Genomic DNA, 17021 nt, shown 5'->3' with positions numbered 1-17021 from the left:
CAAACAAAATATTATATTAGAATATTCTTTATATAAAACCCCATTTTTCTTTGACTCTTCTATAAGAAGAAAATTAAATCTGACAGCTTTTTCTTCAGAATAAGTATTACACGAAGTCAGTGGTGTCCATTTAGAATATAAAATGAAAAGAGTTACAATACACAAGAATTGCTTCCCTACATCAGACCTATCAGCTTCTGAAGGGGAGCAAGAAACACTTCAGTAATCAGTTATGAAGTAACTTCTTAACTGGATTATTTTTGACACCAGTTAGCATTTAGCTCATGTCCCATGCAAATCACTCTCACACCTTTCAAATGCTCAGCTTTGCAAAACCAATAGGAGAAAGAAAAAAATGTATGTTTTAAGTTTCTTTAAAGTCAAGCTAGGAATGAAAGATTAGCCTATGGCACAGGAAGTGAGCCTGCTAAATCTTACTTCAAGATGCAAAAATTAATGTATTTAGCTCGGTGGTTCTGTTATTTGGTCCTCGTCGGTAACGGAGATGATGGTCTTCAGATGAACACACATGGTAAAGTGAATTCCACCAGGATACCACAAAGCAATTGACCTAATTTTACAGTCAATACAAGCCAGCATTGACTGTAAAAAGAAAAAAAGTGAAGAGCATCCATGCAGGAAAATAAAGTCCAGACTGTACTGTGTTTTTATAAGCTGTATTCTCACGTAAGCAAGCCCACAGCTCTTCTGCTATTAGTCAATGACCCACAGATCTGACTTTGTACCTGTTACAGGCAGGTTTGGTTTTATGCTGTTTCATACAGTCTCCTTTTACAGTTATGGTCTCCTTTTAAATTGCTGGCACTTTCTTGCCTTCAAAGAGATACCAGATCTGGCTGGGATTTTAGGTAGAACAAGAGTAGCCATCTAGACAGACATTGCTACAGTACTGTACTGTACAGTGAGCAATGAAATGCAACAAGGGTGGGCATTACAGACCACCTTGAATTAAACAGTTTTCATAGATGTAAATGGAGGAGCCTTAAACTATGCCTAGACACAGCTTTATCAATCTTCCTTCAATAATATCAGCAATTACAAAAGCATCTAAGAGGGTTCCTTGGGTGTTTGGTTTTTTTTTTATTTACAATTAAAGAGAGACATAAGAGGTACAAGAAGTACTGAATTGAGCCTACCTACCTGCTGAAGGGTTTATCATTTTACTGTCATTAACCACTGCACTGTGGGGAAAGCAGTGAAGGATAACCCCCTCCTATATCACCCAATATGATCAAATTCTGCCTGAACACAGATTGTATGTGACCTGATTGTAATCTTGCCTGGAAACCTCAGTCCTGGATCAGGCACTCATCAGCTAGCTGTCCTTCAAACAGTGCAGAAGGCTGAGAACAGTTTACTGAGGAAGTTTAATCCACAAAATCTATACTCTGATGTTAATATTCTATATAAAGAATATATAGCTCCTATTGCTATGACAGATAACCCACCAAAAACCAGATGAAAGTCAGTGGCAGGCCAAAATTGCAGCCAGCCAGGTCAGACTGCAGAATAGTTTAGGATAGCAAGATCTGCTTCCTCACGCTTTAACATGGCTATTGTTGGTTGCTGGTCATTGCTATTACAACAGAGTCTTAATTACTTTATCACCAGTATGCAGAGCAGAAACATGAGGCTGAAATATCTGTTTGTTCTAATCAAGTGATCAACAGATGAATGCCATGACAAGATGGCTTACAGCCATGACTGCTGGGATAGTGAGTGGAAATTGCAAAGCTCGATGCCACATTGGTTGCATTTACCCCCAGTCGAGAGAGTTTCATCAACTTTCAGGAAAAGAGGAGCTTTTCTCTCACTGCTATCAAAAGCTCCAGCTGCCTCAAGTTACCAAAACCACAGCCCATGATTTCCTGGCCGAAACCTGAAACACTTTCCTACTGTTATCAAAACCTGTACAATCTTTCCAGTGTACCTAAGTAGCAAAAATCCCCTGCATATAACCCATTGAAATCAGACTGCTGGAGCGTAATGTAGCTTGTTTGAGTACAATCACAGAAGGCAACACGTCTCGCAGAGATGAGGAACGGGTTGTATGATTGAGGTGCTAGGTGTTGCATAGAATGTAGGGTTTGCCTGTAAGGATTCCTAGGGTGACAAAGATTTTTGGTCTCAGCTGTTGAGAGCAATCCAGCTAAAACATCTCTGCAAACTTTTTGATCCAACATCTCACTAGATACAAGGGCACTCAAGAACAGCCAGGTATTGTTCTGTGAGGGTACTCTGAAGCAGTATATCTATATTTTTCTCCTATCCTTGTTTCCTTGGCATCAGCTGTTGGTTGCAGTTAGAAACACAATAGATCTAGGTCTGGCTCAGTGTGTCTTTCTAGTATATCCCTGAAGTTGTCTGTCTACTGACAGCTGGGCAATGTAATTCAGGGAGTCAAACAAGCTAGTCTCTGAAACATGTATGCAGAGTAGTGAGTTACTGGACCTCCCCATAGTGACTTCCATGGCATAAATCTAGATTCTTTCTGGACCTAACAACTGTATTTAACCCAGCAAGTGCTCTTCTGGGATTCTGCATTCATCTCAGCTAGTCTTGGTCTTGTTGAAACAAAACAGTTGAACCTGACTTTATCATGACAGCCTCATGATTAAAGCATTTGACTGGGTGCTTCCAGGGCAGAATACACACTTTAAGCTGAAGAAATAACCCTTGAAATTACCACTGACACTAGGCTACAGAGTTATGTTGCTTTTGCTTGGCCATCATTTGATCTCATTACCTCCTTGCAGCAAAACTAGTCCAGAGTCCAGATCCAGCCTGGGTAGTTTCCCAGTTTGCAAATTAGGAATGTTGCTGGAAAGTGAGATAGACTGCAGAAATAGTTGAATCTAGAGCTATCGCCTCCTAGGGAGGAGTTGCAAGTAGCTGCCAAGCCACTATGCAAGAGGTGAACACAGCTTCCTTCTCTGCCTTTTTGAATGAGTAGTATGGATAGCTGGGTTTTTTGGGCTAAGGTGTGCTCTGAGCATATCAAGGGAAGCCAACTCCTCAGGACCTTTTAGTCACAAACACTACCTCAACTGTGGGTCATAAAGGCACCCAGGTTGTCACAAGGGACCCACTTCCCTACATTTGGCTACTTGGGTGTGGGTTTGCACATCCAACTTTATGTGCACAACTTTTGGGCCAAACAAGAAGGAACTTCATTAGTTTTACACATCTCTATCTGGGCAGCCATTGAGTGTGGACTGTCTAGCTTGCTGACTTTGATCTAGGCAACTAAATAGCACTGGAATCCTGCTTTTAGTGTCAAAACAAGCATTCAGGATCTCACTCCAAGAATCTTGATTTAATGGGGCTTTTCCATTGCCTGTAAACTCACTTTGTAGAATCTATCACTGGAGAGGGAGACTAAGGCAAGGATATGTTTCTGTTAACCTCAACATATAGTCACCTGGAAACTGGCCAACAGCTATTCTTATTTATTTCCACTTACTGACATGTTGAAATATCACCAGGACTGGTTATTCAACAGATTAATAAGATGATAACTGCTTGAGCCTTATCCTACTTCACAAAAACCACAGAATTGCTGAGTTGGGAAGTAACTTCTGGAGATCATCTAGTCCAAATTCCCTGCTCAAAGCAGGGTCAGCTGCAGCAGATTGCTCAGGACTGGTTTTAAATGTTTCTAAAGACGCAGACTGTACAACCTCTCTGGGCAACCTGTTCCACTGCTTGACCATCCTCACCACACGAAAAGATTTTTATTATGTTTATATAGAATACTTTATATTTCAGTTTGTGCTCCCTGCCTCCTGACTTCTAGATTTTCTTTCATACAAGTAAATTCCACAAGTCAAAGCTTGCATCTAACAAAAAAAAAATCCTGCCTATTCCTCCTATGGGCTTCAGCACTGGAGACTTGAGTATCAGAAGGGCATTGGAAGCCATGCACAACACCACTGCAGAAAACACATTATCCCTTGAGAAACATGCAACATCCCTCCCAGGGCACTGCTGCAGACCTGTTATGACCTGCACACAACAGTTAAACTCCAGCCCTACCTCTGAAAGGCTTTTCACATTTCTGAGTGATAGTTGTCCACACGCCTACAGATAAGCCACACTTTTCACAGCCCTTCCTTAGCTTAGTCAGTGTGTAGAAATGCCTCCTTCTGAACAGGACAAAGCCCTTTACTCCATGAGAGTATGGCAGAACTTGAATGTCCCAGATGCCCAGGATCTAGATATTCGGCATGCAAATGGGTACCAAAATTGTAAACCAGACTATACAAGACATTAGTGTTACTTTCCAGCCTTAAAGAAAACGGAAAGTTATAGTAAGAGCTTCCTTGGGTGAGGATTCAGCAGCAGGGAGAGCTTGAACATAATTTTATAACTAAAAGTTTCACCAACAAACTACTCCTGCTTACATGTGGAACTTCTACCAGATTTCCTTCAGAGATGCAGTTATAGTCCCTGAAGCATATTCCAACATTTTTGTCAACTGATCAGCCCTGCATAATTTACTTGATAGCAGCTGCATGCGCTTTCTTCATACTTTTCCCCCTAGTGCATTAATACTTTCTTTTTTTGAAAGCTTTCCAGGGATTGTGAAAAATGTCTTTTGTTTCTTCCTTTTCTTACACTCCTCCCACACTGTAACGCCAGCTTATACTTTTGCCTAATGGAAATGATCCAAGATGCACCTTTAAAAGACAAAAAGCAATTCAACTTTGTTAAAAATCTAGAAGAAAAGGATACTTGCTTCTGCTGTGAGAGACCTGAACTTAGTTTATGCTCTGCTACAAGCCTCCAGTTTAACCTCAGCTGGACTCACCTAGCCTGTTGTTATCCAATTTTTCTGGAGAAGTACTGGGAGAATAAAATACCTGAAAAATATATTGGGTAAAGCAGTGTCATACCACAATCATTTTCCTTAGTGCATTTTTGAGAATCAGTTTCCAAGCTTTTACAAAAAGATACTAGAAGATGTCAGCAAAATACACTTCTCAACAAAGCAGATAGACTTAAAATGGCAGCTGACTTTATGTAGATATATATTTTAGTGATGCTCATTCTGGGAAAAATCAGGGAAGAACAGCAGTGGAAATGAGCACATCACCTGTAGAGTTATGTTTAGTAAGAGTCTCTTTCTCATAGAGGTTACACAGCTGGTGACTGAGATAAAGCAGAAAGAGTATTGCAAACAGCGTGCGTCTTACATGGAAGAGTCACCAGATTGTAACACGGGCTATTCCTGCAATTGTTGTACATGATGAGTTCTCCAAATCATGCTACAGTTTATTAACCAGAGAGGAAGGAGAACAATGGAAAAATTGTTAATTTGTGACCCAAATTCCTTACACTTTTTAAACCACTTTCCCCTTGAACAGAGTATCTGAAAGCAATATCCTGGCATTAGTTTAATCAAATTTAAAAAGTAACACAAGCTAATCTTCTGAGGCCTGTTATGTCTGTGAAAAGTTATTTCTTTCCTTAAGCTCTGCTTCCCTTCTGGAAGTCTGTTAGTCAGGAAATAAGCAAGCAGCAGTGTCTGAGGCAGTAAATACAGCGGTAGCCCCCCATCTCATCCACCCTGCCCCCTCCAACCTCTGCTTGCTGCTTCCCAAAAGAATACAACATCAAATTCCACTAATGAAACAGCTCTTTTTTTCCTCCAAGGTAAAGGGCAATGAACAAGAGGATGGTTAATAGCAGTGGTAAACCATCATAACGGACAGGCATTACAAGGTTTTGGCAGTCATTTTCAAACGCTGGAACCAGAACTTGAGCATGTAATATTATTTGAGGAGTCCAATTTGAAGCACCATTCTCCCTCTTTTTTTTAAGAAAAATTTTCCTTAGCACATGGATCCAGTGCTGATATGCATCTGGATTTCTGGTTGTTAACTAAAATTTCTGGAAAGTCCCTAAAAATCCTCTTGTGCTTCCTTTTTTTTTTTTTTTCTTCAGTCTGCTTACCCACAGAGCAGGATCTGGTTTCTTTCTTTATGCTCTTTTCTGTCTTAAAACAGTCAGTATCACCAGCAGAACTTGTCTTTAGTTTCTTTGCTTTTTCTTCCAGGAAGGAAGGCTGGGTCCCATTAAGCCTCTCCAGTGCTGGAGCGACTGAGTGTCCCGTTGGGCACTCACTGCATTCACATTAAATCTTTCCATGCTCCAAAGTTCAGTAAGACACAGTAGCCAAGTGCCAAATGCTGCTGGTTTGCAGTTTTCAAATTTAAGCAGTGGTTTGTATCCTCGGTCTAAGACTGCATCCCAGTACTATCAAATTCTCCCCTTTGATTTTAATGTGATTACTGAAGGATGTACCTCAAAACTCAAAAGCAGCTTAATTAAGAGGCCTGGAGATGTATCTGGGCACACAAAAGACAACATGACTGTCTTCTACCATGTGTTAGCTCAGAGGACTCTTCATACTCCACATTAATCCAAGTGTAAAAAAGTCAAGGCTGACATGGGTCTGCCACAACCCTGAGGACAATCTAAAATACCAAATCAAACAAACCTTCTGCAACTTGGATTCATCATAGCTCCAGGCTCAGAGCCATTTTTAGTGCAGAGCTCCTCACTGCTTTCCGTGAGAGATCCCCACACAGAAGAGATTACAGAAGTCAGTCCCCTGGAGAAGAGGGAAGGTCGTTTCCAATTCCTTCTCTCAAGCTGCTATCAGTGCAATGGAACTTTCTGCATGCATAGTTTTCCCTCCACTGAAGCTTCCTTTATTCTTTCCGCTCAGATTTCTGGGCTTTCTGTCCTGTTATTTTCCCCCTAGGCATGATACTATTTGAGCTTCTCCTTTCCTCTCCCATTCCCTCGCATGCTGCCGAGAACATTGCAGAAAGAATTACAGCCAATTCATTTGCCTGCTTGCCAATTAGAAGTATACTATGTAAGAGTCAAGTGAGTAAGTACCAATAAACAATATGACAGCTATCCAGCCCATTTGACCCTCTGACAGTTTTCAGTGCTTTCCACTTTATTAAAATGAGGTATCAATAGAACAGATAAGTTTCACAAGACACAGCACTGTAGTACTTTGAATCACAGAGCTGATATTTACAGCCAGAAAAACAGATTCTTTAACATACTTTATGCCAGACAGACACTTAAATCAAAGTTTTGAGGGCATTTATTCTAGTATTTCAATAACAACATAATCACACTGGTAAGTAAATATCCTCCTAATTTGCTCTATCTTTTTAATATTTGACTGTGCATACTTAGGACAGAAACCAGTTCATATTGCTCGCATAGTGTCACAAGGTCCCAAATCTAGATTTGAGTTGCCAGGTCCTCTTGTAAAACACAATAGTTTAACAGACACTTTCTGTCAACAGATGCCCTAGGCATAAATATAAGGAGCAAGTCTCTCCTCCAAACAGCTAGCAATTGAAGACCCCAACTCCATATTGTGCACGGTGCCAGGGAAATTTTGCTTGCCCAGAAACACTGTTATTTGAAGAAGACTCAACATGGGCACAGAGGGCAACTGCACACTTCTCAATGAGGTGCTGGAGCATAAACAGACTACACTTGGAAGAGGCAGCCAGACATATGGTCTCATGAAGAGATATCCATCTCATGCCATGAATATTTTTAATACAAGACAACAATTTGACATAATTCATATTCAAGCCAGTTAAAACTTAATCGTGCTCATATTTAATATGTAATACAAGTGAGTAGTTTTACAAACTGTTTACCTGAATGCTGCAATTTTCTTTTGCAAGCAAATAACCTTATACGGCATCCATTGTTTTTTCAATGAAAAAGAATTTCAACAATTATTTCCAGCTTGCACGCGTTTGAATGTCCACTCCTAAAATATGGATAGCTGAGTTCCTGGAGAAAGGCCAACCACAGCTCTAGGCTCTGCAACTGAGCATGAAGCGAGAGAGAGACCAGCACCCCAAAGCACAAACACTCACACTCAAACTAGGGCTGTGTAACAGAAGAGTCTCTTCACAGCAGTAAAACCAGACAAGTTTTAATATGTGCTGGCATGAGTAAATAACAAGTGCAAAACCTAACGCGAACAAGGCGCAATACTAAAGGATGCTTTGTGAGTTTGCAGCAAACGACAGACCACTCTTTTCTGCCAAAATTAAACTACAGCAAGTGATCGACTCAGGGAGCCTCACTGCTCCTTGGCCATAGCTTTTAGATAAAGTAAAACAGTTTCTCCTACCCCCATTCTTCTGGGAAGCACATGCAGCTTCTCCCATTAATATTTCTATTCAAGTAGGATGCTAATACTGACTCACTACCAAAAGATCAAAGTTTACCTACAGAAACCTTGTGCCCGTCCCTCTAAGTCTCTCCTTTAAAGACCCTTGACTCTCTTTTTCCTAAAAAACTTGTCTTGTGCTGTGGGACACAGAAAACCACACAGTATTTCCATGCCAGCTATTCTTCAGCAATTCTGCCAACATCTTTCTCTTACATACACATTGCTGGAGCCATATCTTCAAACAGCTACTTCAAAGTAACACGTCCTGTAGCCATACACCCCAGAAAGCAGATATCATCATCACTCCATAGTTAATTGAAGCATTGCTTTATGCCCCAGCTGGGTCATCCTTTCAAATGAAACCCTAGCATAAGTAGTAATTCCCTAACAAGGCACACATAATCAATATCCCCTCACAATTAATAGAGGAGAAACATGTGGTTAACAGACTTCCCTAATAAAACGAAGAGAAAGCTATATTCAATACTGATAAATAGATTTAACTGACACTTGTGAAAAAAGCTCCAAACCAAGATTCTCCCCGAGTGATACATGTTGCAAAACTTCAATTTCATCCCTGCATACATGTTAAAGAGATTAAAACAATTCATGCACTAGGTAAACCATGACTGCCTCACTGTGGTTTAAAGCAATGCTTGCTTCCAGCAGATTGCTATTACTACCAAAATATTAGCTTTTTCTTCATCCCTCAGGAAAAAAATAATTGACATTTTGTTCATGTGAACAATCCAAGATATTTCTGAGCATACTATCACAATATTTGTATTGGCTGACAAATAGCTTGCAATAGGTGAAGCTGAATAATAAGTTGATCTTGGCTGAAATCACAGCCATACATTTCAGGCATATCTTGAAGCTTGCATTTCTGCTATATGTGGATTTATTCTCAGATTTTTTTCAAAATTCTCAATAGCTATGCAAAAAGCTCTGTTTTAACACTGATTGAACACTGGGCATTACATAACCATTTACTTTCACATAAGTTTAAAACCTACCTAGCAACTTTATTGCTATACTTGAGTTACCATTTCCTTCCTCTGAATTTTCTTATGAACTTCTCTTCCTTGGAAGCACAGGCTGGCTGAGCTCCAACTTTGAACTTTCTGGAGGATTTGCTTAAACAAGTACAAGTTTGCAACTAATCAGATGGACAGCAGTAAACTAGATTTTATTTTCACAAGAGAATGACATTCTGGCTCTCAGAGCACCCTTGCACATCTTAGGATTACTTACCACATGTAGGTCCTTTGAACCTGGTTAAATTAAAAAAAAAAGTTAATCTGGAGTTACTCTTCCACAGCCTCTGTAGCATTCCAGGCTGCATACAGTAAAGTCAATGCTTCTGCAAAGCAAGGACATCTTATACAGAGGACACCAGTACCCTGTGACATACCAAATGCTTTGTATTTTATGTTGAACCTCAGCATTGTAACTGGGGGTGTTTAGTTAATTTAGTGACTTCATGCATGATTCCAAAAGAATCATTTACAGAGTAATCCGAATTATGCAGGCTATGGTACTGTTAAACATATATCCTCGGCAATTCACATGCATGGCTTCTGCATGGAGGCATAATCTAGTTACTGGATGCAATATCTACACAGCTAGGTCAACAGCTATAGCTACTGCCTGTCAGAGTAATGTGTCTGGTTACTGACAGATTACCTTTGCTGATATACAGGCCATGTTGATCAATCAAAAAAGTTATTTCATCAAGTTTTACATGATATCTTTATTAATAAAACTGAGATGTCTTATTTCTTCTGCTATTATCACATATTATTTTCTAGCACTTCTTTCAGACATAGGCCCCACTGCATTAAACAGCCAGGATTTGTGCTTTCATTTGGGGAACTGTGCTTGTGAACCTACATTATTGTTCAGTTTTGGAACGTAAAAGTTCCTTATGGAAGGGGGAATCCACACCAAGCAAACCTGCTGCATAAACTATCCATGAAATATTTTATTTTTAGCATTTCTATTCAAAACTTAGCAGCTGTATCTAAACCAGGAGCCTTGGAATGGGGCTTGGCTGTGCTGCAGTCAGGAGCCGTGGCACTCCCGAGCACCATCCCAGGCAGTTATCCCCAGGGACACCCGGGCACAACTCCCCTCCCAGGGCATTAACTGCCAGTCATCCACACACTTTCATTTTGACAAAATATCATTCCCCACACAAGCAAAGAGCTGTTTTATCAGTGAATTCCTGCCCAGCCCCGTTATTGACTCCAGTTTCCATCCCCTCAGTCTGGCCCTCATGAACGACTGTTTAGCTGGAGTTTAAAAACATTACTAACTTCCAAGTTAAATTGCTCTTTAATTTCCAAATGCTCATTAAGAGGTCTTGTCTCACCAAGAAGAAAGTAGTATATAAACAAAGAAATACATCCATCCAAGGGCTTTTCAGCCCCATAACAACGTACTGATGGGCCTAGGAAAGGCCACAGACAGAAGCTCCAGAGTGGCATAGAAAGCAGGGCAGAGCATCACTGGGAATATTCCACAAGGGCTTAAGCTGAAGATACTTGTCCAGAAGCAATTCCTCTCCCTCAGGCTCTTTTCCCAGCATCTGTTGATTATTATTAATGTTACAGAAAGACTCAGAGAGTAGCTTACATTGCCCTCACATGGGACAAGTCTGAATTTTAATGGTCAGTGGTGGGATAAATCTCAAGAGCTGCAGTAGTCCCTGAAACTCATGGGCAAGCTGGTGATCAGCAATCTCCTCAAGCTGTACAAGACAACTATGGCTCTATTGTGAAAGATTAAGTATCAAAGTGAAATCTTTGTCGAGAAGACAGGAGTAGGTAACCTTGCCTTAGTAACACTCATGCAAGAAAAAAAACCATCTAACTCTCAGCTCTCTGACATTTGATTTTCCTTCTATTTACTTCAACTTCACTGGTCTATGCCCTTTTGCCAACAGGTAGAACCATACAGTCTCTCTACTTACAACCTCCTTGACTTCAAAAGTACACATGTGGGTGTAGAAAGAGACATTTCACACAGCACAGGTAACTTGTTCCCTGCACTTGTTCCCTGCACTAAGACAGCCCAGTTTCAGACAGATTCCCAAGCCTGTGCACCTACACCATCCCATCACACCAGATGCTCCTGCTTACATGCTCCAGCACACCCTAAGGTGCCTGGCGAGCACACACAGCAGCAGAGGGGTGGCTGTTGCGGGCAAGCAGCAGCCACTTGGTGAGGAGACCTACTCCAGGTCTTCTCCCCAGTGAGAACATTCCTCAAGTCTCAGTTGCTTCCTCATCTTTGGGACATCTGTGTCTTCCTGCTCACGTGCAACAAACAGCAATAGGTTCAAAAGCTTTTAGGATAATACTGATCAACAGGCAGCCAGTAAAGCCCCACCAGTGCTGTTTCTTTTGCAAATGAGGATGAGTATTTGGGAGAGGTTGCATTGGATGGCTGGAGCCTCAAAGCTTGATGGGGAAGAGGAGGAAGGAACGTGCTTCAGGGCTGTTTTTTGTTCTTTGATCTTGCTGCAAAACATACAAGTTTCTTGCAGTAACCCTTTTACTAATTTTGAAAATTCACCTTTTTTCTAAGTTTTATACCTTCTCTGTCATATGAGGAACAATAAATTCAGAAGCAGCACTGCCAACAGAAAGCCACTTAAAGTTTTTGAAGGCCAAGGTGCTCCATTCCTGAACAGATGAATGCTTTTCCCACATATGCAAAGCATCTGTGGCTAAAACAGCTCCTGGAGAGAGCTCAGGGGAGGAAACTCAAACATTGCAGTCAAAGCTGCAGAAGGAGAGGCTATTCTTCACAGAAGGTTACAAAAATCTCTTCCTGCCCTTAAAAAAAACCCCAAAACCAACACACAGGACAGGAACAGTACATGCTCACTCACTGTGAATGTAAGTAAATCTCACGTTTTGCCCTGATGTGCCTTGCTGTGGCCTGTGCCTTACTCTTCCCCCACCCCTGAAGATAAAGCCTTCCCTGGGAATTATGACAAAAGGATTACTGAATAAATTTATTTTGTTTCAGAATCCTAGCCTGGTTTCCCAGGGAAAGGGGGTTTAACTGTCCGTTTCTGTGGACAACTCTCCCTGCTGGAATAGAGGCTAAGGGCTGCCTGTCCAGGGAGAAACACGTGGAGCTGGTACAGAGGGGAAGTGTTGAGAAGATGTGGGGACAAAGCAGCGATAAGAAAAAGCCATAGTAACCATTACACATAAAAGGCAGGAGTTTTTGTGAATTAAGCACATGCATGTCTTCAACAGCTTGTGGAGTGGAGCAAGAACTAACAGAGTTACAAAATTGTCTACAATAGACTTGATTTGGCTTTTCTCCCCACAGAGGCTGGAAACAGTCATTCCTTGGGCAGGTTGCTACTGACACAGCCTACTCAATATGAGATTGTCTGACCTGACCAGGTTGCATCAGAATGAAGCGGTACCCACACCACATGCCACAGGTGCTCTGAAGTAGCATCATGTATTCACTTTGGCAGGGAGGTTATGCTAAACTTCAGGCTGTTCCACCTTAGGAGGGAAGAGACACTTCATGCAGCCCAGGCCAGGGGCACTAACCATGTACTTATCCACCACAAAGCTATGTAAGTTATTAAACAAGTATTTTAACTAGGGTGTCTCATCTTGCTTAGATTAGCTATCTGTGCTTTGCCTCAGAATATTTTTTTATACAGCTTTTGCACTGAGAAAATTATTTGTTTCCTGGTGTATTTCCTCCTACCAAAATAGAGATTAAAACTGCATAAATACACAGTAATAAACACATTCATAAGTGTCTTTAATGGCCAAGCCCTATAAGAGGAGTGTTTACTAGCAGCAAACATTAGTTCCCTGGCTCCCGAATCGCTCACAAGCATCATTGGCAGGGCTAGCAGGAAGCCTCGTATACTCTCACAGCCAGGTTAGGAGTTAGAAAACTTCACTGCAACGTAGAAATCATAGTTGCAACGACTCATCTCTGCCTCCTAGCTTCACGTCTCATACAACATCGTTTGGTGAGCTGGTGCACTTGCCTTTTTGCAAGAGGAGGATTCCCATCTCCTGTAAGGCAACAAGAACAAGCCGGAGCAGTGCAAAGAGCAGAGGACCTCTCGCTTATCCATCACACTGCCCTCTCCATGCCTACAGGCTTTTTTATTATTTTATTATTATTTCTAAGATGCTTCTGTCCAAAAATAGAAAAGCCTCTTGTGTAGCACCAAGGAGCCCCAGAGGGAAACCCCTTGCCACTGTCAATGCCAGACCAGAGTGTCCCAGCCCAAAGGAGTGCTTCACAGTCTCCCCTCCCACAGCTTTTTGCAGTCCAGGCAGGCCAAGAGATAGAAAAAGAAAGGACACATTAATTTCACTTTGTTTAAAATAAATAACCTAAAGCAGAAGACTTTGTGTTTATGTACAGACTTGAATACCCAGAAAGATGAGACCAAACCTCAACAGTTAACCAGTGTAAGAGTCACCATGCTTTGCTGCATTTATTAAATCCTACCCGGCAAGATGTTATCATCTGTGCTTGGCTCAGCTCTTCTCTTCAAAACTCCAAAAGACATTTAAATGGTCAAGAAAAAACATAGATGCCATTACAGCAAAGTTAGAAAGGACAAGACTTTCAGCAAGGCAGACACAGAGTGGCCATACAACAAGTAACCAAAGGACGGATTTACTGCAGATTACCATGTGTAAGACAGCAAAGACAGAAAACCGAGTGACCCCAATGCAGGCAAATCTGGAGTTACTGCTCTTGCAGCTTTCATATATGCACTGTTTAAACTATGTTTAGTTTTATGGAATCATAGAATAGTTTGGGTTGGAAGGGACTTTTAAAGGTCACCTAGTCCAACCCCCCTGCAATGAGCAGGGACAGCTTCAAATAGATCAGGTTGCTCAGAGCCCTGTCCAACCTGACCTGGAATGTTCCAGGGATGGGGCATCTACCACCTCTCTGGGCAACTGTGCCCGTGTTTCACCACCCTCATTGTGAAAGATTTCTTCCTTCTGTCTAGTCTAAATCTGCTGTTCTAGTTTAAAACCATTACCCCTTGTCCTGTTGCAACAGGCACTATGAAAAATTCTGTCCCCTCCTTGTTAAAATGTCCAAAAAGTTACACAGCACTAGAAGAATCAGTGGTATTTCGGTTGCTAAAATGCAACATATTAGCAAAAAAAAAAAAAAAAGTAGCAAGTGACAGCCCAAACCTGAAAGGCAGCTTTCAAAAATTTTAGTTCTGCTTTGCCAAATGCAAATGTAACGATTGGTTTGTCCTGCAGCAGCGCTTATTCACGGGCCCGGATCGAGGTTGGTTCACACACGGGAGCTACACCCCAGAGAAGGCAAACCCAAGTGTGCTTTAATGATTAGTACACATAACATCCTTGCCTAGCAATTAATTTACACCGGTTGCGAGCTGCGCCAAGCCACACGTTAACCCCTGCAACCTCACCTGCGCCCAGGCGGGAAAGAGGAGTCTGTCCACAAGAGGGAGGTAGCAGACCAGCAATAGTGAAGTCCCTTGCTTGGTTCCAGCTGTGCACGAACAGGCTGGTGCAGCCCCAGGCTCAGAGAGGTGTCCGTCCCTCCCTCCTCTACACTGCAACCCAGAAAGGGTCCTACGGGGGGTGGAAGGGGCAGAGCAAGAAGGGGGCTAAAGTGGGTGGGGGGAAGCATTTTAGAGGGTAATGAAGTACCCCATGGACTTGCTTCAAACTTCTGAAATGGGGCAAAAACTGAGCAGGCGGACACAAAATCAGCTTAAAACCTCTGGTTATTTGTTAGATGCTTTTTTTGAGTATTTGGTCTAGCAAAAGCAATTTTGATTATGTTGAAGGAAGGCAAAAAGGAGGTGTTTGAGCCATGGCTGGTGAAATTCATCCACAGCAGTAGCTCTGTGGAGGAGGCCCAATGCTGCAGCAGGGCTGTTTATCAATCAGGAGTATTTGATCTCAAGTGAAAGATGCTAAAGGATGAACATTTATTTTTGAGCATTTCCTTATTGGAGTAGCCCCAATGCTCTGTAACAGAGGCAGGAGCACAGAATCTGTGTTCCATAGGTGAGACCAAGGACACTTTTATTAACATTTCTTGCTTTGTCACAAGCAACCTGCTTGATCTTGTTCTTGAAAGATTGTAGTGGTCACTTGAGGACCTTGACACCGCTGGCAGCCAGCAAAACTCAGGCTCCCACACCTCAGGGAGCACCTGTGCCACATCTGCAGCACAGACCCAAGGAGGGCCAGCACCAGAGGCTGCATCCTGGCCACCCATTCAAGTGCGACAGCCCAAGGAGCGGGTTCAGCTGCAGTGCTCCTTTCCAAGGCCTAATCACAGAGATGAGCAGAAACTCCACCACAGCCTCCCACAGCCTGGCAGGCCCATTAACAAATGCTGGTTTGTGTTTTCCCACACCAGCACAGCATCCCCCAGCAGCGGGAGCCAGTGGCTGGCTGTGGGAAACTGTGGCTGCCATTGCATACAACAGGTCAGAGATTTGCTCCCAGCTATACCTGCTGACCTGTTGGTGCATCCCACACCAGATTCACTCCCCAGCCCTGGGACACAGCCAGATCTTTTCCTCCTCCAGGGCCAGGGCGTGCTCCCAAAGCAAGAGCCTTCAGCTGAGCCTCATCTCAGCTCATCACACATGCTAGCACATGCATGGAAACCCTGCCACAGCAGGATGAGTGCACACTGCACCAGGAGAAAAGAAAAAAGAAAAGAGATATTTAAAGATCAGACATGTGGCTTTCCACCCGGAAAATGTTTCCTGAGGTCCAGGTAGTGCCAGTACATGGGATATGTCATGCTTACCTTCAAAATGGAGAGACATAGGGCTAGACACAGCCCAGACAGTGGCATTGGTTACACACATCAGGAAGGTCTCCATCCCTCACAAAGATATCCTGCAGCTGCCTGCAGCCCAACTGCAGAGTCACATATGGACATTGGCATAATTGGGGCTCCCTGGAAGGAAGGTGGGATTTTGATCTGGGGAACCCTCATTTAGGGCTAGCTAATCTCCCCCTTTATTATCTCAGGATCAGCTTTTCAGCTGACAGTACAATTTTTTCCCACAAATAATTGCCTTAATTTTTCCAACACTAAATGCTTACTAAGTGTCAGCAGTGACACCCTGAATCCTACACAAATTCACTGCAAGGAAAAAAACGAAGTCTTTCCACAAACTTTTCAGCATGAAGCAGTCTGCAGAACGAAGAAGGTCGCTGCACAAGGTCTGTTCTCCAAATCCCAATTTCAGTCCAGATCACTTCCCTGTAGCAATGCACCAGAAAGCAGCATGGATGGCGTTGTCCGCAGAGAGTGGGGTGAGCCTGGCAGCACATATCTGTATGCTTAGGGGGACTGTCATCAGCAGCCACACACCATAACCCATCCCAGAGGGACAGAGCAAGAGCTAAAGCAGAGAAGAAAAAGTCTGTCAGAATCTTTGAATTTCTCCTGAAAGACAGTCATATGTGATTTTTTTTCTGCACTAATTTAAGGAATTCAAGGTTCAGGGGGAAAACGCACACTTCAGTAATGAATTTCAATCCTTACATTAATGGGACCACCACAGCCACATGAATCAGAGTTGAAATAAAACTGGTGAGGAGTAACAACCATTTGATTTCAAGTCTGTCAAAGCAAATTAGACTGTACTGGCAGCCTTTCTGAGCATGGGCTTTGTGCATGCCATCAGTCAAGCTTCATTAGTGCAAATTCATGCAAAGAATAAGAGAAAGATGCACCCCAAAAC

Source organism: Phaethon lepturus, unplaced genomic scaffold (genome assembly GCF_000687285.1).
Source record: "Phaethon lepturus isolate BGI_N335 unplaced genomic scaffold, ASM68728v1 scaffold11659, whole genome shotgun sequence".
NCBI lineage: Eukaryota > Metazoa > Chordata > Aves > Phaethontiformes > Phaethontidae > Phaethon > Phaethon lepturus.
Note: the sequence above shows the minus strand (reverse complement) of the source record.